At 37.9% G+C, this 24,927-nt stretch overlaps 1 long non-coding RNA gene across 1 annotated transcript; it reads right to left on the bottom strand.

Annotated features, from left to right (window-relative positions):
• Positions 1-11,007: 11,007 nt before the first annotated feature.
• On the bottom strand, positions 11,008-24,210 carry LOC150006486 (uncharacterized). The gene is made up of 3 exons (XR_016511757.1): positions 24,161-24,210; positions 23,345-23,430; positions 11,008-12,031 (listed from the first exon to the last, which is right to left on the bottom strand). It is a non-coding gene; the product is annotated as an uncharacterized LOC150006486 (long non-coding RNA).
• Between the last annotated feature and the right edge of the window lie 717 nt (positions 24,211-24,927).

Genomic DNA, 24,927 nt, shown 5'->3' with positions numbered 1-24,927 from the left:
AAAGAATATGTGAACATGAAGATAGAACAATAGAAATTACTCAGTCTTAGCAACAAACAACAAATAGAAGAAAATATCAAGGAGCCTCTAGAACCTGTGGGACTGCAACAATTTAATAGTTACCTCATTGGACTCCTAGAATGAGAGGAGAAAAAGAGCAGACCAAAAATTTCCTGAAAGAAATAATGGCTGAAAACTCCCCAAATTTGGCAAGAGATGTAAACCTACAGATTAAAGAAACTGAGCAAATCCCAAATAGAGTACACACACACACACACACACACACACACACACACTCCACACCAAGATGAATTTTGATCAAAGTCTGAAAACTGAAGAGAAAGAAATAAATTTTTTGAAAGCAGCCAGAAAGGAACATCATATCTACAGGGAAAAACAATTTGAATGACAATAGGCTTCTTATCAGAAACCATGAAAACCAAAAGGAAGTGGCACAATATTTTTCAAGTACTGAAAGAAAAGAACTGTTAACCCAGAATTCTATATCCAGTGAAAATATTCTTTAAAAATGAAGAAGAAATCAAGAAAATTTCAGATGAAGAAAAAGTGAAGAATTTGTTGCCAGCAGACCTAACCCAAAATAGTGAATAAAGAAAGTTCTCTAAACAGAAAGGAAATGATAATAGAAGGAAACCTTGAGAAAAGAAGAAAAGAAAGGCTACAATTAGCATATAATTTTCTCCTTTTGTCCTGATTTTCCTAAAACATGTTTAATGATAAAAGCAAAAATTGTAACACTTCTGATGTGGTTCTAAATGTATGTAGAGGAAATATATGAGAAAATTATATTATTAGTGGGAGACAGTAAAGGTCCATAAAAGGAAATAAATTTTTATGCTTCACGCAACTGGTAAAATGAGGACAGGACACCGTGATTTTATATATATATAATGCATAGAGTAAGCACTAAAAATGTTATTAAAAGAAATACACTAAAAAGCACTATAGGAAATCAAAACAGAATTACAAAAAATATATATGAGTAACCCAAAGGAAGCCAGGAAAAAAAAACTACAGAGCAATGAAAAACAAAGAGAAAAAAACAGAAAATAAAAAAAATAAATGGCAGACTTATGTCCTAAGATATGCCATACTAACAGTAATCAAAAGAAACCTGAATGACTTAATTTGCTAGGGCTGTGGTAATGAAATACCATAAGGTAGGTAGCTTAAGCAACTGAAATTTATTATTTAACGGTTCTGGAGGCCAGAAGTCCAAGATTAAGGTGTCAGCAAGATCATACTCCCTCTGTGCTAGAAAAGGATTTTGTTCCAGGACTTTCTCCTCACTTCTGATAGGTTGTTGGCTTGTGGTTGCACAAACCTAGTCTTCACATGGTGTTCTTTCTGTGTACATGTCTGTCTCTAAATTTTCCCTTTGTATAAGGACATCAGTTATACTGAATTAGAGTCTCACCAAACTCCACTGAGACCTCATTTTAACTAATTACATCTGCAACAACCCTATTTACAGATAAGGTCACATTCTAAAATAGTGAGGATTAGGACTTCCACAACTGGGGGAGGGGGGGTGCAATTCAACTCATAACACTAGAGTAGCCATATTAATTTCAGATAAAACAAACTTCAGAGCAAGGAAAATTATCAGGGATAAGAAGATATAACAGTTCTTAATGCGTGTGCACCTAACAACAGAACAACAAAATACATACAGCAAAAATAGAACTGCAAAGAAAAAAGAGACAAATCCACTATTATAGTTGGGAACTTCAAAACCTCTCTCTTAAGTAAATGACAAATCCAACAGGCACAAATTCAGTAAGAATGGAGTTGAACTGAACAGCACCTCGATCAACTGGATCTACTTGTCATTTATAAAATACTTTATCTAACTACAACAGAATACACATTCTTCTTAAGCTCAGTTGGAATATTCACTAAGATAGACTACATTCTAGGCCATGAAACAAATATAAAAGAATAGAAATTATACAAAGTCTGGTCTCAGACCACAGAAATCAATAACAGAAAGAAGGTTAGAAAAATCCCAAAATATTTGAAGATTATACAACACACTTCTAAATAACACACAAGTCAAAGAAGTCTCAAAAAAAATTTAAAGATTTTGAAATAAATGAAAATGAAATACAACTTACCAAACTTTGGGGGATATAGCAAAAGCAGTGTTTAGAGAAAAATTTATAGCACTGAATGCAGATATTAGAAAAGAAGGAAGATCTAAAATTAATAGTTTAAGGGGCTTGAAAGCAAAGAAAATTACTAGGAACAGAGAGGATCATTATATATAAAGAAGTCAATCCACCATGAAGAAATAACAATTCTAAATGTTTGTGCACCAAACAACAGAGCTGAAATATATGTGAAGGAAAACTGATACAACTAAAAGAAGAAATAAACAAATCCATAATCATAATTGGAACATGCAATACCTTTTTGTAAACAATTGATAGAACAATTAGACAGGAAATCAGCAAAAATTAGTACTAAACACCATCTACCAGGAAGATCTAGCTGACATTTATAGAAAACTCCACACAACATATATTCTTTTTAAGTGCCCACAGGCATATACCAAGACAAGACCACATCTTGGTCTCTAAAACAAACCTCCACAAACTTGGAGGGATTTAAATGACAGAGAGTGTGTTCTTCAACAATAATTAAATCAAACTAGAAATTAATAATAGAAGGATAATAAGAAACTCTCCAAACACTTGGAAACTAAACAATACACTTTTAAACAATTCATAGATAAAGAGGAGCTTTCAAGGGAAATTTAAGAAACATTAGATTAAATAAAAATGCAACTCAAAGTTTGTAGGACATAGCTACAGAGGTGCTGAGAGGGAAATAAATGCAAACTAAATGCAAACATTAAAAAAGAAGAAATGTCTCAAACCAATAATTAAGCTCTCACCTCAAAAACCTAGAAAAAGGAGAGAAAAATAAAGCTGAAGCAAGTAGAGGAAGAAAATAATAAAAATCAGAGCAGAAATCAATGAAATTGAAATAAAAATAAATAGAGAAAATCAATGGTACAAAGACCTGTTTCTTTGAAAAGATGAATAAAAATTTAAAACCTCTGGCAAGATTAGCAATTAAGAAAAGATACAAACTAGCATTATTATAAATATAGCAAAGGATATCATTACAGACCCCACACATGTTAAAAAGAACCGCAAGGGAGTACTACAAACAACTCTACTCACATAATTTGACAGTCTAGGTGAAATGGTCCAGGTCCTCAAAATATATAAAGTACCACAACTCATATTTATAAAACAGCTCATTAGAATAGACCTATAAATATTATGAAATCAAATTCATAATTAACCCCCCCAAAGAAATCATCAGTCCCAAAGAATTCCACGAAAAGCTAGATATTTAATTGTACACAATATATGCTACGAAGCAGAAGAGGAGGGAATAGTTCCCAATTCATATTATAAAACTAATATTATTACCCTGATGTTAACACCAGGCAAAGACAGACAAAAAGAGAAGTTTAGAGTACTATGCCTCATGAAAATAGATGCAGATGTTCTTAACACAACATTAGTGAATACAATTCAGCAATATGTAAAAAGAATTATACAACAAAAAGCAAGTAGGCTTTATTCTAGGGATGCAAGACTGGTTTAATATCCCAAAATCAATTAAAATAGTCCACAATAATATCAGACTACGAAAGCAGAACATAACATTCAGTTAAAAAACAGAACTCCCAAACAACTTTAATAATTGCAGGCTCAGAAGAAAAGAGTAAAGAGGACATCATGTGTAAATAGCGTATTCTTCCAAAGTAGAGGCCAAATGATGTCATGGTTTGAAAAATATTTCCCAATAGTTCAAAGGAAGAAAATGGTGAAAGAACTGAGTCACCAAATAGAACACTATAGTAGAGACAGTGCACTCTGTAAAATTATATTCCCATTATAAGCAGCAATTTAGGTCAAGCAAACCAGTATTATTAATCACATTGAATTAATGATGCCAATTATTAAGGGAAATTTAATAATAATTGAAATTTAATAATATATTAAATAAAATGTATTATTCATTGTTTTGTTTGTTTCTAAATTCTATTTGTGTAAATGTATATCTAGTTCTAAGTTTACATATTTAAGTAATATTTTGATTAAAATAATAAAAAACAATACAGTGGCAAATATTGGAAATCTATGAGAATGCTTTTCCTTTAGGCAATATGCTGCCATTGAATAAATTTTGAACTGTAAAGTTCTTCAGTGATTTACTAGAGAGAAAACAAGTCCCAAGAGATTAAAGGCCTTTTCCAAGGTAAGATACTAATCCTCAGTAGGGCTGTGATAGCACCAGGGTGTCCAGCTCAGGCCCGCTTCCAAGGCACAACTGTTCAGAAATGTGATCCAGGGGAAAGTAGGTGGTTTTTCAGTCCTAGATGGTTGGGTGGAGATGTCTCCTCTAAAATAGAGGCTGGCACATTATTTTTTATTTTGCACACCACTGACTCACAGAATACATCAACGGTGGGCCAGACACAATTGCAAAAAAAAAAAAGTTTAAAGACAGGATTGAACATTAATCCCATGCATCCCCAGCAATCCCATTATAGACAGCGTTGCTACCTACTCCATGTCTATCACATTTGAATACGTGCAGATGACAAATGATGTGCTAAAGTGCTACTTTTAACATTTCTAAATGGGTGCTACAGACTGTGTGCATTAGAAAGTGGATGACAGAATGGTTTTCTGCTGATTTAAAAAAAAAGACCCGTTTCTCAGGGGCATAAGCACTGAAGCAAGCTGATAAATTCTGAAATTTAACTTGATGTTTTTAAACCTTGAGCAGATAGTGAAATGACTGATTTTCAAGCTTTGAATCTGGACTGTTTGTAGATGAAACCGATCTGTAATATTCTAACATAAAGAGCAAAAGAGGATATCATATGTAAATAGTGCATTCTTCCAAAGTAAAAGCCAAATGGTGTCATGGCTTGAAGAAAAATTCCCAATAGTTTAAAGGGGGAAAATGGTGGAGAACTGAGTCATTAAGTAGAACACAGTGGTGGAGCCAATGCTGTGGAAAATTATATTCTCATTGTGAGCTGCAATTTAGATCCAGCAAACCAGTATGATTAACCACACTGAATTAATAATGTCATTAGTAATGGATAAAAATAATACATTTAACAATAATATATACTGATTAAAAATTTTGTCCTGACCAGTGTGACTCAGTTGGTTGAGTGTTGTTTCTCAAAGTGAAAGGTTGCCAGTTTGATTCCGGTCATGCCTAGGTTGAGTGCCAGGTCCTCAGCTGGGGGCGTGCGAGGGGTAACCAATCATTGTTCTTCTCTCACATCGATGTTTCTCCCTGTCCTTCTTCTTCTCTTCTCCCTTCTCCAAAAATAAATAAATAAATAAAGTCTTTAAAATTTCTTATTGGATTTTTTGGTTTGCTTATTTCAAATCTCTAAAACTATCTGTGTAAGTTCAAGTTTTGAAATTGGTCTGTTTGTAGGTAAAACCCATCAAAAAATCAAACATAACATATATTATATTTGTTCTAGCTACCCACCAAATGATACAAGAATGTCTAGGGGTGCCCAGAGGGTACCTTCCAAGTATTTACAAATGCATCTAGTCAGTTACCAGGTGGTGTTGGCCATCTGTGTAGTTTAATTTCTGCTCTGCTGGCCCTGTCTACTGGTTAGCCCCGTTACCTCTATTTCCCACGCCTGCCCCACTTGCTGCAGGCAGTGCTGTTTCTCTGAGACCCCACTCATCCTATCTTGGCCAGAACCCCCACGTCTGCAGCCTCCTTCATGGTAGCTGTATGGCCCTGGCCTCCCAGAATTCTGCACTTATGGGATCTATAACCTATGTTAAAATGATTCAGTGCAGACAGTGTAATGGCATTAACTTTTTCTTCCTCCCAGGCTGATGAAGCTCCCTAATCAGAAATACACTCTCTACATCCATGGTGGACACAGTTTCTTCATCTGGAGTCCACTGACCTTCAAGGGACTGTGGAGAGAATTCAAGAAGTCTTCCAAATTTGGATGGGGGAGAATGACATTTTTGTTTTCACTATCCTTCCTTTGTTATGAAACTAGGATTCTTTACATTTAAAGTCTAATGTTTACTTGGCCATTTTACTTGTGTTTGTAACTTGTTGACTATTCTCAACAAACCACAAAGACATTGGTACTTTGTACTTATTATTTGGTGCCTGAGTGGGCATGGTATATCTTAGTCCCCATCCGGGTAGCTTAGCTTGTTCCCAGCTACTCTCCTGGAAACTGCATGTGGGGCTCACATGTCCATGGGCCATGTGGCTGCTGGGGCCACATAGTTGTGGGCTGCTGGGTGACAGAGCATGCGCGTGCATGAGTGAGTGCATCACCAGGTAGGCAAGAGAGAGCAAGAGTCTCCCTCCTGAGGCCCTTGGTCATTTGACTGCCAAGGACACAAGACTCACTTGGCTGCCAAGGACACAAGGCTCATGGAGAGAATAGGTGAGTGCACTGTGCAAGTGGAAGTCACAATCAAGCAAGAGAGAGAGCATTTCTTTGTTCCCCTGGGATTTTATCAGCTGGGTGTGGGATGGGCTGGGTGTGGGATGGACTGTGTGCTTTTTTAAAATGACCAATCAACTTCCCAAACTTTTGCCTGCCTTGGGTGGGTCCACCTCCCAACCAATCCCTTCTTCCCCCAGGCTAGAGTGACAGGCCTTTTTGGTTCAGCACCTCCCCCTGAGCCATTTTGACTTCTCTGGTCCCACCCAAAATCTGGTACTGGAAGTGGGGAGAATGGCTTTTTTTTCCTGTTCAATTATCTTGCCAGCTTTTCATGCTCAGTGTAAGAACAACCCCCTGCCACCATCTTGGCCGATGGGGGAAACTCTTTGGCACTTTGTACAGACCATGTGCCAGTAACAACCCTTTCTGACAACGTGTATATTGTGGGTTGAATGTTGTCCTCCAAAATGATATGTTTAGTTCCTAATCGCCGATACCTATGAATTTTGGCATTTTTGGAAATAGAGTCTTACAGATATAATCAAGTTAAGATGAAGTCATACTAGAGTCTAATCCAGTATGGCCGGTGTCCTTATGAGAATAGGAGGAGAGACACAGGGAGAAGGCCATATAAGAACAGAGCTGATATTAGAGTGAGTCAGCTGCAAACCAAGAATACTAAGAATTGCTGGCCACCACCAGAGGCTGGGAGAGATGATGGAGGATTTTACCCAGCATCTCAGAGGGAATGTGGCCTTGCTAACATCCTAGTTTCAGGCGTTTAACCTCCAGAACAGTGGGAGAATAAATTTCTGTTGTTTTAAACCACCAGGACTGTTGTATTTAGTTAGGGTGGCCCAAAGAAACAAATACAGCATGCCTAATAAAGGGAGAGGAGGAACCTCATTGAGGTCACAAAACTGGCTGTATGATTTTGGGGGCCTAGTTGTTAATAAGGCTTGTATATGTGGCAGAATCTGGTCTGAGCCTGACACTGATTGTTCTATACCATCTGGTGTGAAGTTGTGGGAAGAAATACAGAGCAGCCACCCACTTCCAATTGGCAGAACCTAGAAATGCCCCAAATAGCCACATAATTGTTGGGCCTAGAGATTAACTTAGCACTGAAAACAAAATGTTTCTCTACTTTTTTGTGTTACACTTAGCTAAAGTTACCCCATCTCACAAACACCTCAAGTGAAAGTCTCCTTACATTTTTACTCATACCCTTTTCTTTCCCTGGGGCTCAAACATATGCCCCAGAGAAGGCTGGGTGGGACCCAAACTCACTGGTTTTACATGGCACTGTCTCCCTCTTCCTTAGAATGTGTTCCCTCCCAGGAAGAGCTCAGGTGCTTTATACAGAGATATACACAAGTCTGCCCACAACTTTGCTGGACCTCCACCTTACTTCCTTGTTAGACTTACTTCTCAGGAGTGGGCAGGGTATCCCAAGTCACTCTTCCCTATCAACACAATAGCCTGTTCACCCAAGATGTTAGACTATATTAGGTACAGTTCAGACATCCATTTTAGAATACCCTTTGTGCAATCAAGCAGAAATGTTCTGGGGCCTTGAAGTTATCACCTTGATTTAGACAATTAAGAAAGGGATGGTGGAAGATTGGGTATCAGTCAGGGCAGGGACATCTCATAGCTTGGTGCTCCTACTCTTTCCCTCCTGAGTCCCCGTTTCCTTCATGCTTGGCTCCAAATACCCCTAAGTCCAGGATAGTCCTTCCTTCTGCTCTTGTCCAGAAATATGTCCTAAAGTCTACCCCTGCTCCCAATATATCCTTTAAAATACACGAGAGCATCCATAAGAGCCATTAATTTTTCAATAAAGTTTCTCCCAGATCAAAAACAAAGTCAAATATTGACCTGCATAAGCTTGTACTTATGTAACCTAATCTTCAAATGTCAGAAATATACCTCTCAACCTTCTCCTCCATTCCCAAGAGAGAATAAAGGTCTTTTGGTCTCACAAAAACTTTCGACTTCTGGCCAAGATGGAGGCGGAGACAGACAGGCTGCATCTCCCTCCACACTAAGAAGGAATAAAACTACCTCAAAACTAGAAACAACCACAAGTTCCAGAAAATCAAACTACATGGAAGTCCAGCAAACAAAGATATAAAGAAGAAATACTCATCAGAGGTAGGAGGGGAGGAGCCGGGGCAGAGAGGACACAGTGTGGTGGTGGCAGGAGATGCAACAGCAGTGGCGGTGGCAGTGGCAGTGGCAGCGGCAGGTCAGCAGAAAGTGCAGTCACACATTTTAAAAAGTTGAGAGGCACACCTGGGGAGCGTCCCCAGCCCCTCACCAGCCCTCAGAGCTCACGGTCCCAGAACCAAGGAAAATCAAGCCTTATTGCTTCTGACTGTGCAGACCAGTAGGGGCTGGGGTGGAGACAGAAAATGCCGGTCTCTCAGCAGAGTCCATTTGTTTAAAGGGCCCCCATGGTAATAGAACATCCACAGACCCACCCACTGTGGAAACAACAGCCAGGGCAGCAGCTAGAGAGGCACCAGTCGCATACAGAAGTGGGAGAGGTGCCTGGAAAAGGGACGAATGCTGGGCATTGTTCCCTCTCAGACCCCTCCCCCACATACAGCACAACAAAGTGGTGAAACGGGTCGCCCTGTACTAACAAATCCCTAAGGCTCCGCCCCTCACAACATAAAAGGAGCAACAGCTCTACCTGGGACGGGGAGGCAAACAAACACAGGAGCCTGTCAGAATGAGGAGACAGAGAAGTATGGCTCAAAAGGGGGAATGGATCAAGGTTCCAGTGGGAGAACTAAGTGACAAGGAGATAGCCAGCCTCACAGATGAGGAAATAGACAACCTAATAGATGAAGAATTCAAAACACTGGTGATAAAGATGCTCACAGGATTGACAGATATGCTTGAGTATGGCAAAAGCATAAGAGAAGAAGTGAAGGCTATGCTAAGTGAAACTAAGGAAAATCCACACAAAACCAATGGTGAAGGGAAGAAAACTGGGGTTCATATCAATGATTTGGAACATAAGAAAGAAAAAAAGAACAGTCAACCAGGGTAGAATGAGGAAGCAAGGATTGAAAAAAATGAGGAAAAGTTCCCAAATTTTGCAAAGGAGATGGACATACAGGTCTGGGAAGCACGGAGGGTCCCAGGAAAGCTGGATGCAGAGGGAACCACACTAGGATGCATCATGATTGAGTTGCCAAAGGTGAAAGATAAAGACAGAGCCCTGGGGGCAGCAAGAGAGAGGCGGAGAGTTGCCTACCTTGGGGTGCCTATACCACGATCAGCTGATTTCTCAGAGGACACTTTGCAGGCAGGAAGGGACTGGCAAGCAGTATTCAATGTGATGAAAGGCAGCCTGCAAACCAGATTACTCTATCCAGCAAAGCTATCATTTGGAATGGAAGGGCAGATGAAGTGCTTCCCAGACAAGGTGAAGCTAAAGAAGTTCATCATCACCAAGCCATTATTACGTGAAATGTCAAAGGGACTTACTTAAGAAAAAGAAGATCAAAACTATGAACACTAAAATGACAACAAACTCACAACTATGAACAACTGAATCTAAAAAATAAAAACAAAAACCAACTAAGCAAACCAGAATGGGAACAGAATCATAGGTATGGGGATCATTTGGAAGGTTATCAGCTGGGAGGGGGAAGGGGGAGACATGGGGAAATGGTGCAGGGATTAAGAGGCATAATTGGTTGGTACAAAATAGGCAGGGGGAAGTTAAAAATATATAGGAAAGGGTGAAGTCAAAGAACTTATATGCATGACCCATGGACATGAACTAAGGGGGGTGGAATTTCTGGAGGGAAGGGAGGTACTGGGCAGAGGGGAGCAAAGGGGGAAAAAACTGGGACTACTGTAACAACATAATCAATAAAATAAGCTTGAAAAAAAAGCTTTCTTCAAAGTGTCTAGTCTGGTCCCTCAAATTAAGTTTTCAGTGTAGAAAAACTGTTGTTCAAAATGCCTGTGAATTAGCCCTTTATGTTACTAAACCACTGTGCTCCCCTCTGCTATTTTTGGCCAGTGAAATAACTACCATTTATTGATTGATTGAGAAATAACTCATATATCATAAAATCCAGCCATTTAAAGTGTACAATTTAGTGGTTTTCAGTATACTCATAGAATTGTACAACTATCATCTTTCTCATTCCAGAAAATTTTCATCACCCCAAAAAGAAATCTTGTGCCTGTCAGCAGTCACTTCTCATTCACCCCTCCTCCAGACCCTGGCAACAACTCATTTCATTTCTGACCTTGTTGATTTGTCTGCTCCTTTCTTTTTTTTTTTTTTTTTTTTCTTTTTTTCTTTTTATTGAATTCATTGGGGTGACATTGGTTCATGAAACCATACAGACTTCAAGTGTACAACTCAACAAAACATCATCTGCAAAATGGCATTGTGCATCCAAAACCATAAGAAAAGTCTCTTTCTGTCCCCATTCCCACCCCACAACCCCATTTGCCCACCTCTACCTACCACTCCTTTCCCTCTGGCAAACACCACATGGTTGGCTGTGTCTATGTGTTATTTACATGTGGTTTTTGTCTAAATTCTTCATCTTTTTTTCATGCAGTCCCCTCCTACCCCCTGCCCTCTAACAGCTGTCATTCTGTTCCGTTCCATGTATTCATGTCTCTGTTTCTATATTGTTCATCAGTTTATTTTGTTCATTAGCTTCTGCATATAAGTGAGATCATATGTTATTTGTCTTTCTCTGACTGGCTTATTTCACTTACATAACAATCTCCAGGTCCATCACTGCTGCTGCAAAGGGTAAGATTTCCTTTTTTTTAACAGTCAAGTAAAATGTACCACTGTATAAATGTACCACAGCGTTTTTATTCACTGATATACTGAAGGACAAACTGTCGCCAGATCTTGGCTATTGTTAATATAATGCTGCAATGAACATAGGGGTGCCTATATTTTTTTGAATTAGTGTTTCAGGTTTCTTAGGACTTTATTTTTCAACCCTTTTCCAATCTTGAGAATCTAATTCAGCTCTACCAAATTAACATTTCTTTAGTGAAGTCTTACTATATGAGAGGGAGGCTCTGGACTTTGACTTTGAAAGGCCAACCTTTCAAATTTTCTTTATTCATAAAGAAGGGATAAGTGGCCAAATAGATCCCAAGATGGTCCAGGCATCAGCAGTTAATGGAGGTGTGGTGGCAGTGACCTTGAAGAAAGTGCTCTGACTTTGTAAACTGAAGGTAGCAATGTGGTGTCATAACCATGGAGAATGTGTGCCTAGGGCAGGAATCTTTGTTTCTAACTACTGCAGAGTTGTTGTAGGTGTTGCTAGTTTTCAGTGCAAATAGAAGCAAAGTTGAATGTCCACTGAATGACTGGAATGTTGATTTTGTTGAGCACAATCCACTGGGCCCCATTTGCCCTTATAGCAACCATATGTTGGGTTTGGTACTGCCCAGTTGACATCATCTATGTCTTCCTTTATGGCAGGGTTATTATTAGACCACCAGTCAATCGAAGTCCTACAAGGTGAAAATAGTGTTAAAGACACCATAGGAGAATACAACTTACCCTTACAATATATAAAAATAGGCCTATTCATTATGCTAAGATTTTTCTAAACTAATCTACAGTAATTCTAAATATACTTTTAATTTTGAAAATATAATATGTGTTTTAAAATAATAATATAAAAGGCCATTTTTTTGTTTTTGTTTTTAAATAAAGTTCCAAACAATTTTCAGCAGTGTTTTTTTCTTTTCATAATACCTACTGCTATATTTAAATGATTTAACCTTGGTATTTCTTTATTTACTTCATTTTATTTTCCTTATATACTTTCATATCATAGTCTCAGTTATAATCTCATACTTATAAAAACTTATGCATTTCATATTTATTGATATTTCCACATTGGAAGTTAAAATGAAAATATTTTAAATATATTTAATTCATTTTAAAATAACAATAAACATTACATGTTAACATAAATATAAATTTAAAAAATATATTTCCTAAAACAAAAAATTTTACTGAGAAGAGTGGCATTGTTTTACATTTTGCAAACCTCTTTAATGTCTGTCTCAATAGAAAACAACTAGGTTTTTATATCTACTTTAAAAAATAACAGCTTAATTAATATGTAATTCACATACCATATTATTCACCCATTTAAAGTGTAAAATCCAATATCTTTCAGTGTATTCACAGTCATACAGCCATCACCACAATTAATTTTAGAACATCATCCAATCCCTATTTCCCCTTACGCTAGGCAACCACAAATCTACATTCTTTCTCTGGAAATTTACTTATTCTGGGCAAATGATATAAATAGAATTATACAATATATAGTTCTCTGTGACACTTTTTTTCACCTAGCATAATGTTTTTGATGTTCATTTATTTTACATTGTGTCTCTGTAAGTCCTTTTTATTGCTGAATAATATACCACTGTATGCATATGCCACATTTTGTTTATTCATTCATCAGTTGATGGACATTTGGCCATATTTCCACTCTTTGACTATTATGGATAATGCTGCTATAACCATTCTTGTACAAGTTTTTGTATAGATACATATTTTCATTTCTCTTCAGTATATACCTAGAGAAATATCCTGGGACATATGTCTTGGAAAAGTGTTGGGTCATAATGGGAACTTTGTTTAACATTTTAAGGAATTGCTAGATTGTTTGCTACAGTGCATTTTATATGCCACCAGCAATGTATGAGGGTTCCGATTTCTCCATATCCTCTCTAGCACTTGCTATTATTTGTCATTTTTATTTTGCCATTTTAGTGAGCGTAAAGGGCTATCTCACAGTGGTCTTGATTTACGTTTCCCCAGTTACTATTGATGTTAATCACCTATTCATGTGCTTATTGGCCATTGTATCTTCTTAGGGGAAATATCTGTTCAGATTCTTCGTCTATTTTTAAACTGGGTTACTTGTTTTATTAAATTGTAAGAATCTTTTACATTCTAGATATAAGACCCTTCTCAGATACAAGATTTTTAAATGTTTTCTTTCATTCTATGGATTGCCATTTCACTTTCTTGTTTGTATCCTTTTAAGCAACAGCATTTTTAAATTTCAGTAATGACCTACTTATGTAGTTTTTCTTTTATTGCTTGTGTATTTGGTGTCATATCTAAGAAACTATTGTCTAATACAAAATTACAAAGTTTAAATCTATGTATTTTTTCTGAGAGTTTATATATTTAGCACTTACATTTTAGTCTTTGATCCATTTTGAGTGAATTTCTGTATATACTGTGACATGGAGTCCAACTTTATTCTTTTGCATGATGAAATCCAGTTGTCCCATTACTGTTGGTTGAAAATAACATTCTTCCCCATTGCGTAGTCTTGGCAGCATTTTTGAAAACCAATTCACAATAAATGTGAGAATTTATTTCTGGACTCCAAATTTTATTTTATTAACCTATCAGCTATCCTTATGCTAGTATCATACTGTGTCAATTATTGTAGCTTTGTAGGTAAGTTTTGAAATAAGGAAGCAAGAGTCTTCCAACTTTATTCTTCTTTTTCAAGATTATTGTGGCTATTCTGGGTCCCTTGCATCTCCAAATGAATTTTAGGATCAGATTGTTAATTTCTCTAAAGGACAGATGTGATTTTTATAGGAATTATATCGAATCTGTAGGTCAATCTGAGGAGTACTTCCATCTTAACAATATTTAGTCTCCCAGTCTTTGTACATGGGATGTCCTTCCATTTAATTAGTTATCTAATTTGTTTTAAAATTTCTTTCAACAATGTTTTATAGTTTTCAGGGTATAACTAAATTTCATACTTCTTAATTTTATTCCTAAATATTATTTTTTAATACTATTATAAATGGAATATTTTTCTTAATTTCATTTTCAGTTTGTTGTTAGTTTATGGAAATACAATTGATTTCTATGCATTGATCTTTATCCTGCAACTTTGCTGAATTTATTTTTTAGTGCTAACAGCTTTTTAATGGATTCCTTAGGGTTTTCTATATACATATAATGTCATTTGAAAATTTAGTTTTGCTTTTTCCTTGTCAATTTGAATGCCTTGTATTTCATTTTCTTGTTGATCATCCTGGCTGGAACTGCCAGTACAATGTTGAATATAAGTGCCAAAGATATCTTCATCTTGTTCTGGATGTTAGGGGGGGAAATACCCAATCTTTTACTATTAAGTTTTATGTTGTCTGCAGGCTTTTTCCTAGGTGCCCTTGATCAGGTTGAGAAAATTCCCTTCTATTCCTAGTTTGTTGTGTTTTCATCATGAAAGAGCATTGGGTTTTGTCAAATGCTTCTCTGCATCTATTTAGAAAATCATGTTGGATTTGTCTTTTGTTCTATTCATAACGTATATTACATTGAACCAATCTTACATCCCTGAGATAAATCCCACCTGATTTTGGTGTATAATCCTTTTTACACATTGCTGGATTTAGTTTGTAATATTTTGTTAAATATTTTAAATCTATACTCATAAGAGATATTGGTCTAGAGTTTTCTTCTTTCTTTTCTTTCTTGAGATATCATTGTTTAGTTTAGCTATCAGGGTAGTACTGGCCTCAGAAAAAGTTGTGAAATATTCCCTCCTCATCAGATTTTTGGAAGAATTTTTGAAGAATTGGTTCTTCTTTAAACATTTGTTAGAATTCACCAGTGAAGCAATCTGGGTCAGACCTTTTCTTTGTCAATAATTTTTAATTATTAATTTAATATCTTAATTGTTATAGGTCTATTCAAATTTTCTAATTCTTCTTGAGTCAGGTTCAAATTCTAGAAATTTTTGAATTTTATCTAAGGTATCTAATTTGTTGGCATACTGCTATTTATAGTATTCCTTTATAATCCTTCTTATTTCTGTACAGTTGGTAGTAATGTCATTTTTTTCATTCCTGATTTTAGTCTTCTTTTTCATTCCTGATTTTAGTCTTCTTTTTCCTTGGTCAGACTAGTTAAAGATTTATCAATATAGTCAGTCTTTTCAAAGAACTAACTTTTGGTTGCATTACTGTCTCTATTTCTCTATAATCTTTGCCATTATTTTCCACTCTAAGTCCATTATTTTCTTCTATTTACTTTGGTGTTGAGTTTGCTCTTCTTTTCCCCAGTGCATTAAGGTGGAAAGTTAGGTTATTAATATGACATGTTCCTTTCTTTAAAAGAAAAAAAAAAAGGTGTTTAAAGCTATAAGTTTCCTTCTAAGTACAGCTTTTAGAGCATCTCGTAAGTATTGTTATAAAGCAGAACACATTTAGTGTCTCTTCTCTGAGGCTGATACTTGGGTACAGTCATAGTTGCTCTGGGATGTTGGTAGCATTAGCAGCGTTCTCCTTGTCTATTTCTTTACTCTCTTTGTTAAGCTGTCTGCTTCATTTGCCTCACACCCAGCTGGTTGTGTCCACTAATTAGTTTCTTTTTTTTTCTTTTTCCTAAATCTTCAGAAAGGTACTATTTTTTAAAAAGATTTTATTTTTAGAGAGAGGGGGAAGGGAGGGAGAAAGTGAGGGACAGAAACACCCATGTGAGAGAGAAACATCAATTTGTTGCCTCTCATACACACCCATACTGGGATTGAACTTGCAACCCAGGCATGTGCCCTGACCAGGAATGAAACCAGCAACCTTTTGCTTTCTGGGACAATGCCCAGACTACTGAGTCAAACAGGTCAAGGCTGAGTCCACTAATTTCTAACTGCTATGTGTTTTTTGGCATTTCCTCAGAACATGTGGGGGTTATTTTTAAGGCCAATCTTTGAGATTTTTCTAACTTCAGGAGGACTCTTTTAACTGTTTATTTTCCTGGTTCTCTTTGGAAAACTAGCTTGCCTATGGTTTAGCCTGTTGTAATTAATGAAAATAAGCTACCAGTTCCCTTTTACTTTCTGACCATCAAAATCTCCACTGTTTTTTAGGGCCTTCTTAAGTTTGAACTTCCCCACACTTTGTTTCAAATAAAGTTATTTCCTTTGGGGAGAGCTTTGGAGTGCTCTGTTCTTATAGACTGCCTTTACCCCTGAGAAAATCTCTGAGCCATAATACTCTGGGTACTGGGTGGGAGTGGTAGCTCTGATCTTCTTGGCTTGCTTTTCCTGCTGTGTAACCTCCAAGGGAGCTAGGGTGAGAGTGATCATGGTCCCAGTATTCTCACCTTGCCTCACCTGGGGTAAAGCCTCCAACTTATGAGTGGGGTCTGAGTGGCAGAAGTGAGTCGCCAACCTGTTTAGCTTCTTTAACAGGGATTTGGAGGGGATTAGAAAAGCCAGCAGCCTGCTCCTCCTTGTGAGATACTTTATCCTCTTGTTTGGGAGTCCAACTCTTGATGGAGTCCTGTCTTTTTGGCCATACCTGCCGAGTTGAGTTTCTGTTAAGCTGACCTGGGGCAGGGAGGAGTGGGCCATGACTCAAGTGCCACAGGCTCTCCTTACCAAATTTTGGTAGGTTTTCTCTTTTTTAAAGTATATTTTATTGATTATGCTGTTACAGTTGTCCCAATTATTTTCCCTTTGCTCCCCTCCACCCAGTACCCTCCTTCCCTCTAGCAATACCCACCCTCAGTTCATGCCCATGGGTCGTGCATGTAAGTTATTGGGCTTCATCCTTTCCTATACTATTCTTCACATCCCTCTATTTTGTTCCTACCCATTATGCTTCTTGATCCTTGCACCTTTTCCCCCATTCTTTCCCTCCCCCCCAGCTGATAACTCTCCAAATGACCCTCATACCTATGATTCTGTTCCTGTTATGGTTATTTGCTTAGTTTGTTTGTTTTCAGATGCAGTTTTGATAGTTGTAAGTTTGTTGTCATTTTAATGTTCCTAGTTTTGATCTTTTTCTTAACTAAGTCTCCTTAACATTTCATGTAATAAGGGTTTGGTGATGATAAACTCCTTTAGCTTTACCTTGTTTGAGAAGCACTTTATCTACCCTTCCATTCTAAATGATAGCTTTGCTGGACAGAGTAATCTTGTTGTAGGTCTTTGCTTTTTCGTCACTTTGAATATTCTTGCCAACCCCTTCTTGCCTACAAAGTTTCTTTCGAAAAATCAGCTAATAAGTCTTATGGGAACCCCTTTGTTGGTAACTCTCTTCTTTTCTCTTGCTGCCTTTAAGATTCATTATCTTTAACTTCTGGCATTTTAATTATAATATGTCTTTGGGTCCAACTTGTTTGAGACTCTCTGTGCTTCCTGGACTTGTATGTCTATTTCCTTCGCCAAATTAAGGAAGCTTTCTTTCATTAGTTTTTTTTCAAATAAGTTTTTAATTTCTTGCCCTTTGTCGTCTCCTCTGGCACACCTGGATGTTGGCATATTTAAAGGTGTCCCAGAGGTTCCTAATCCTTTCCTCGTTTTTTTCAATTTTTGCTTCTTTTTTCTGTTCTGGATGAATGTTTATTTCTTCCTTTTGTTCCAAATCATTGATTTGAATCTTGGCTTCCTTCTCATTACTGTTGGTTCCCTGTATATTTTTCTTTATTTCACTTTATATAGCCTTTACTTCTTCCTTTATTTTGTGGCATACTCAATCATTTCTCTGAGTATCCTGATCACCAGTGTTTTGAACTCTGCATCCGATGGGTTGGCTATCTTCACCCTTTTTAGTTCTTTTTGTGAGGTTTTGTTCTGTTCTTTCATTTGGGCCATATTTCTTTGCCTCCTCAATTTGTTGGTCTCCCAAATTGTTTCTTTGTATTGGTTAGAGCTGCTTTGATACCATATCTTGGTAATGTGGTCTAATGTAGTAGGTATCCTGTAGGGTCCAGTGGCACAGCCTACCCTATCACTCACGCTGGGTACTTGAGGTGCACCCTTTGTGTGGGCTGAGTACACTCTTTTCTTGTAGTTGAGCCTTGGTTGCTGTTGGCAGATCAATGGGAGGGATTTACCCAGACCAGTCAGCTGCAAGGACTGGCTATGATCATGACCACCAATCTCCACCCTCTGTGGAGGATCAGTTGTGCAGGGGCAGGGTGGTGGTGCTCCGATATGGTCTGTAGCTCTTGATAGCTGTACACTGGGCATTTCCCAGGTGGTGCAGGAAAGAGTCAGTCCCCACCTGTGTTTTGCTTGGGTGCCCTGCCTGAGCTATAAAGCAATCCGAGATTGTTACAGAGTGAGGTTCTCCAAAAATCCCCAGAGCCTGCAGATCAAGGGATGGGGGAAAAGGAACAGCTTTTAAGATGCCTTTGCATGACTATGGCAAGTAGCTTAGTTTCTCAGTTATGCAAATGGCTTTGGTTCTTCCTAGGCCCCAAGAAGATGTGAGGGGTTTTGATCATGGACTAGTGTGGAAAGAGCACACAGAGCCTGCACAAGGTTCTGTGAATGGTCAGAACTGATTACCACACCCACTGCATCAGAGGACACAGTCAGGGGTTTAAAAATAGGCAGCAGACATGTTAGCTGGGTTCTCCATGTGGTTTTGAGAGAAAAGGAGAGTAGATCCACACAATTTGCAGGAAGGAGGAGAACTCCATGCAGCTTGAAAAGAAAGGAAGCTCCATGCGGTTTTGAGAAAGGAGAGAGGAGATCCACGCAGTTTGCAAGGAAGGAGAACACCATGCAACTTTGAAAGGGCAAAGAGACAACCATGCATGATCCAGTGAAACATGGCACATGTTTTCCTGGACTGTTATAGGAGGCTGATGACATCATATCCCAGATCCTGAAGGAGACAGCTGACAGATAAGGGATGGGGAACTTCTGGGCATGCTTTTGGCTTCTAGCCTTTTGGGGAGCAAGGGAAGTGCTGGGCCCTGTAGGAAAACAGGGCTCTGAGCTGAAGTGCTCACTGCCCTCCCCAGGTCGGAATATTGTAAATAAAGGCCTGTTTTCCTCAACACTAGTTGTTTGGTTTTAGACCAAGGTGCCATGTGAAAGAACCCTCTTTGGCTCTGTAACAAGATGGCTGCTACTTGTCCTGGGCTTGGCGATTCCCAGGCGAAGCCAAGTTGTTAATCTAAGCCAGCTGCTACTAGCGCTGGGCCTACAGCTCACTGAGGCGTGTTGTTGCTTGTTTGATAGGACTTAGGAAGTGAAGCATGAGCCAAGACCAGCCATTCATATGGAAAAGCAGCTTGGGTGGGCCCGTAAACTGGGTGGGGTGGAGTCTCTGGGGATCTTCAAGGTGGATTAGTGTTAGCCAGGTTGATGGAGTCTCAGATATGGCACCAGCTTGCCGGGTCTGTGGAGGGGAGGGGAGGGGAGGGTTTAGAAAAGAGACAATGGCCTCTGCTCACCTTGATGCCAGACACTTCAGTTTCTCCCTGTGTACCACTGGTACCTTTTAAGCTACTGCCCCAGTGCTGGTGCTCAGAGAGAGTGAGTCTGAGTAGGTGAGTCCATGTGTGTGGTCTTTAAGATGAACTGCTTGGGACTCCAGCAATTTCTTCCACTGACTCAATCTCTGCTGGTTTTTGCAGCTCAAAGTTGTGGGCACTTATCTTCCTGGCACTGGAACCCTGGGCTGGGGGACCTGGTGTGGGGCTGGGACTTCTCAATCCTAAGGCATTCCTCCTGAATATTTATCCACTACACGTGGGTATGGGACCAGCCTGTTCCACATCTGCACCTCTCCTACCCACCTCAATGGATGTGGTTTCTTTAATTCTGTAGTTGCCAGACTTCCATTCAATTTGATTTCTGATGCTTCTGGCTGGTTGTTCTATATATTAGTTGTAATTTTGATGTGGTTGTGCAAAGAGGTGAACCACGTCTGCCTACGCTGACATCCTGACTGGATTTCTGGTCTAATATTGCAGTCTTGAGTCTCCTTCCAGAGGTAGCTCATGCACAGACAAGCAATTACATATTCTTAAGACTAATGTCAGATTTCATATTGTAAATAACTTAAAGATATATTTTCTTTCACTTAGAGGGAAATGGTCATTTTTCAAATTATAAAATAAATGGATATTTATTACCTACCACTGAGAAACTACAAAAAGAAAAAGAAAGAAAATGAAAATTGCCTATTATCATACTATTTGAAGATAACCTACAATTATTTATATTTTCTTCTCATACTATGCACACAATATGTTACACTGGGGTCTTTCTGTTTTCAGTTATACAGTGTTTCTACCTTTCCAAGTAATTAAATATATGTATATTTCATTTTTAATGGTTTATTTGTATATACCACAATTTATTTAACCAAGTCCTCTTGTTTGAAACACAAGTTGATTTCAATTTTACACTATTATAAACCTTGGCTTGATATACATTTAATTTTTATTTATTGATGGATTTGTAATTTAGATGTAGTTCCCTAAAGGAAAACACTGTTTGTCTTGATTACTTCTATCCCTAGAGCAGTGATTTTCAAACTTTTTTTTATCTTATGGAACACATAAACTACTAAAATTCTGTGGCACACCAAAAGATATATTTTTTGCCAGTCTGAGAAAATAGTAAGTATAATTTGGATTCACTCACACCAGACAGCTATTGTTGTGTTGGCTGTTGTCTTTTTTTTTTTTTTTTAATTGGAAAAGAGGACAGTGCCCCTGACTAAATAGTCAAGTATTGCATATTTTAAAATTTCTTGCAGCACACCAGTGTGCCTCTTGCAGTTGAAAATTGCTGCCCTAGAGCACAGGGTCTGGTTATGTAAATTTAACTATTGGAAGACCATATATGTAACAAAAATGTATGTTTTAAGTGAAATTGAACCTGAAAAAAAATTTATTTAAGTGAAAAAATCTCAGAAAGGGTTGGATTTCTGATTTCTCATACAAGTTGCTTTTGGAAGATAGGACAGTATTCTCTCACCTATAGCTACAAATCCTGTGGAGGATAAAGGTTTGTTTATTCTCTTTTGTAAAAGGAAGAATTGTGACTTGGGATCTTAAATATAAAAGCAAGGTCACAAAAAAGGGCCTCCATTTTTAGTAAGCTGTGCCTTCTGTGAGTCCTACTGTAGTGGGGCAAGAGTCCGTTTTTTCCCACTGGAGTAAACAAGCTGTCAGGCCCCACATCAGCTGAAGAACAACAGATAAAACACTCTTCACAAGTGACAGACAGACAATGCTATTGAACACATTACAAAAAGCAACTTTCTCAAAATAACGCCTTGTTCCTCAGGAGAGGCCTATTTTAAAAGATAATGGTCATCACAAGATAATTGTGGTCTTGTTTATTAATATTCTAAATGAGGCAACAGAACAACAGATTGTTCAGTTTGCAAAGAAATCTTTTCTTATCCCTAACTGTGAGTCTCCACAGTGGGAAAAAATAAGGATGCTTCCAGAGCAAGGGGCAGTCAAAAAAAGAAGGGCAGATAGAGCAGATTTTTATGGGAGATCAACTTGTGATTCAGAAGGTTAACATTTCAAGTCAAAATGAATGCTTGGAGATCACCCTTGTGTTGAGCCCCATGAATGTCCATAAAAGTATCCACAAAGACCAGGAACACTGAGTGCCCAGTGGTAAAAATAGTATCTGGGGACCATTGCACTCTTGGGCACCATATACACTGGTTTTTTTTTTGTTTTGTTTTGTTTTTTACAGTCAGGCCTTGGTTTAGGTTTAGGTTTAAGAATGTGTAAAGAAACTCCTACAAAACTGACTTTGAAAATGTTTGCAAAGAGAACAGAAATAATCACAGGCTTTTTTCCACTGGAAACTAGCCTTTTTTTTTTTTTTTTTCAGTCCTCACTTGATGACATAATTTTATTGACTTTTAGAGAGAGAGAGAGAGAGAGAGAGAGAAACATCGATGTGAGAGAGAAACACTGATTGGCTGCCTTCTATACACATCCCAACTGGGGACCAAACCCGTAGCCAGGCTATGTGCCATGACTGGGACTTGAAACAGCAACCTTCAGTGCACAGAAACACATTCCAGCCAACTGAGCCATGCAGCCATGGCTGTAAACTAGACTTTCGACTATTATATGCAGATGGAAGCTCTTTCTTGGTTCTATCTTTCCCTGAAGATATAAAAGGCACTTCTACTTCTGTTAAATATTTTTAAATGATCCTTATGACACTGATAAAATTTGAATACTTTCAAAATGATACTTTAACATAAACTTGCCCAACATTTACTCCCAAATGCCTCTGACTTCACAATGGACCTAACATCCCAGAGAAATTACACTTCTGCCTCTGTCAAGAACAAGATAAAATGAGCAAAATTTATAGTCAATTATATAAATTTTGAAATATATGCTACCCTTCTCTTTTTTAACTTTTATTTTTAAATAATTACAGACACAGGAAGTTGTAAACCTAGTACAGAGAATTCCCTGAACTCTTTACCCATCCTCCAATGGTTAACATTTCATATTACTGTGTGTAGCACATGATCAAAACCAGTAAATGGACAATGACATGGGTGCTATTGCCACTATTCATTTTGATGTCTGACAGTACAAAATTTAAAAAAAAATTAAATAAAAAGGAATTCCTACAACCTAAGAAATAGAATGAGTTCCATCTCCTGCTAAGATTACTCCTGCTAGGTTTATGTTCTCTGCACTACTCTGTGCTCAAGCTATTTTGGTTTTGTAGCACACCCGTCTCCTTTGGGCTGAAAAATGTAGTCTCCTCTAAAATGTGCTGATCCCTCATCTTGAATGCAGAGCATCCCTCCATGTTCAGCAGACAACCTTCTATCATTCTACCAGAAAAGGAAAGTGGAAAGTTCAGGGGGTCTCTCCTGGTGCTGTACTTTAACGTTATTTTTTTGTTTTTTATTTTGAAATAATTATAGATTCACAGAAATTGCAAAAATAGTACAGAGTTCTTAGTACCCTTCATCTAGTGTCTCCCAGTGATTACTTTAAAACTCACTTATCAAGTTACTTACATTTAGAAAAGATAATGAATTGCTGCTTTGCTTTGTTTTCATAAACCAGGAAACAGTAAACCTTTTCTTTAACTACTTCTTCTGTCCTGTGAAAGAAATTCTATTATAGCTGAGTCTCTTATTCAAGATATTAGGGCTAATTGTTAACCAATTAATTGAAAATGTAGGAACCATAATAAAAATAATAAATCGTACATACCTCATTTTAATTTGGCTCATGTAAAAGTGTTAATTCTTCAATTTTTTGATATAGGATTTGTCCAACTGAAGGTCTTTGCCACCAATTTAATGCCATCAGAAATCCCCAATTTGGGGTGTGGAGAAGGGGAGATTTTATTTAGTGAAGACAGCTCAAGTGTGATATGGATGGGCTGTGAGACACCTCAGATGCATGGTGGCCTGGATGTGTGAAATTTCAGTTCTGGTGTTGCAGCTTCAGCTTCCCATCTCAGGAATACTCGATGAAAATCGAACGTGAGCTCCATTGCCCTGTATGGGTGACTTAGTGGGTTGGACCATCGTCCCGTACACCAAAAGGTTGCAGTTTCAATTCCCAGTCAGGGAGTGTATGGGAGGTAATCAATCAATGCTTCTCTCTCACATTGATGTTTCTCTTTCTGTCTCTCTCCCTCTCCCTTCCTCTCTCTCTAATATCAATAAAAACATACCCTCAGGTGAGGATTTAAAAAAAAGAAAGAAAAAAAAAGAAGAAACCTTGCCATCAGTTGGTTCAAATGTCGTTCTGTACACTGAAAGGTCACAGGTTCAGATTCCTGGTCAGGGCATATGTGTAGGTTGGGGGTTTGGGTCACTTACCAGAGGCAACCAATCAATGTTTTTCTCTAATATCAATGTTTCTCTCTCTCTAAAAAAAAAAAGAAAAGAAAAACCTCTGGTGAGGATTTAAAAAAAAGAAAGTGAGTTCCATTGAGGCTGGCTTATATAGAGGTGTAACTCACCCTGGTCCCTGATTGGCCCACTGATATGCAAATGAGGACTACAAATACTTACAGTTTGATTGGTCCAAATAGCACCATCCTGATTGGTTGGAATGGAGCCACTCTGATTGATTGGTAAAGTGGCAAATTAGGGTATACCTGTTCAGCTTTAATTGGACAGGGAAAGTCCCAGTCCTAATAATCCAATTTCCACCCTAGGAACTCTCTTATAAGGTTTAAATCAGATGTCAGGAACACAGTGCAGGGATACTAGATAGCTCAGTCTGTGGCTCTTTCCTGAAATGCAGCATGCATGCGAGACCTCAGCAAACAATGGTTGCTAGACTCTGCTTATGAGTTTAAGCCCAATTAACATGAGGAGTCCTATTTGGCAGGTATATTCTTCTTAGGATCAACAGTTTGTAGAAAAAAAAATTTTTGTACTTCAATGGAAAACAATACCTTATCTATAGTATACCCTTCTTATCAGATTGATTCCATGGAAGCTATTTTATAAATCTGTACAGTGTGGGTAAATGATAGACATGCAAATTGTATTCTGTCTGGGAGAGATAGGCCTCCATCTCCCCTGTGGAAAAGCCAGCCTGTGTCCATTTGTACATTCAGTTTAACATTACTCCATAT

The sequence above is a fragment of the Furipterus horrens genome, unplaced genomic scaffold (assembly GCF_987537825.1).
Source record: "Furipterus horrens unplaced genomic scaffold, mFurHor1.1.pri manual_scaffold_6, whole genome shotgun sequence".
Taxonomy (NCBI): domain Eukaryota; kingdom Metazoa; phylum Chordata; class Mammalia; order Chiroptera; family Furipteridae; genus Furipterus; species Furipterus horrens.
The sequence above is the reverse complement of the archived record's forward strand: the minus strand, read 5'-3'. Positions and strand labels throughout refer to the sequence as shown.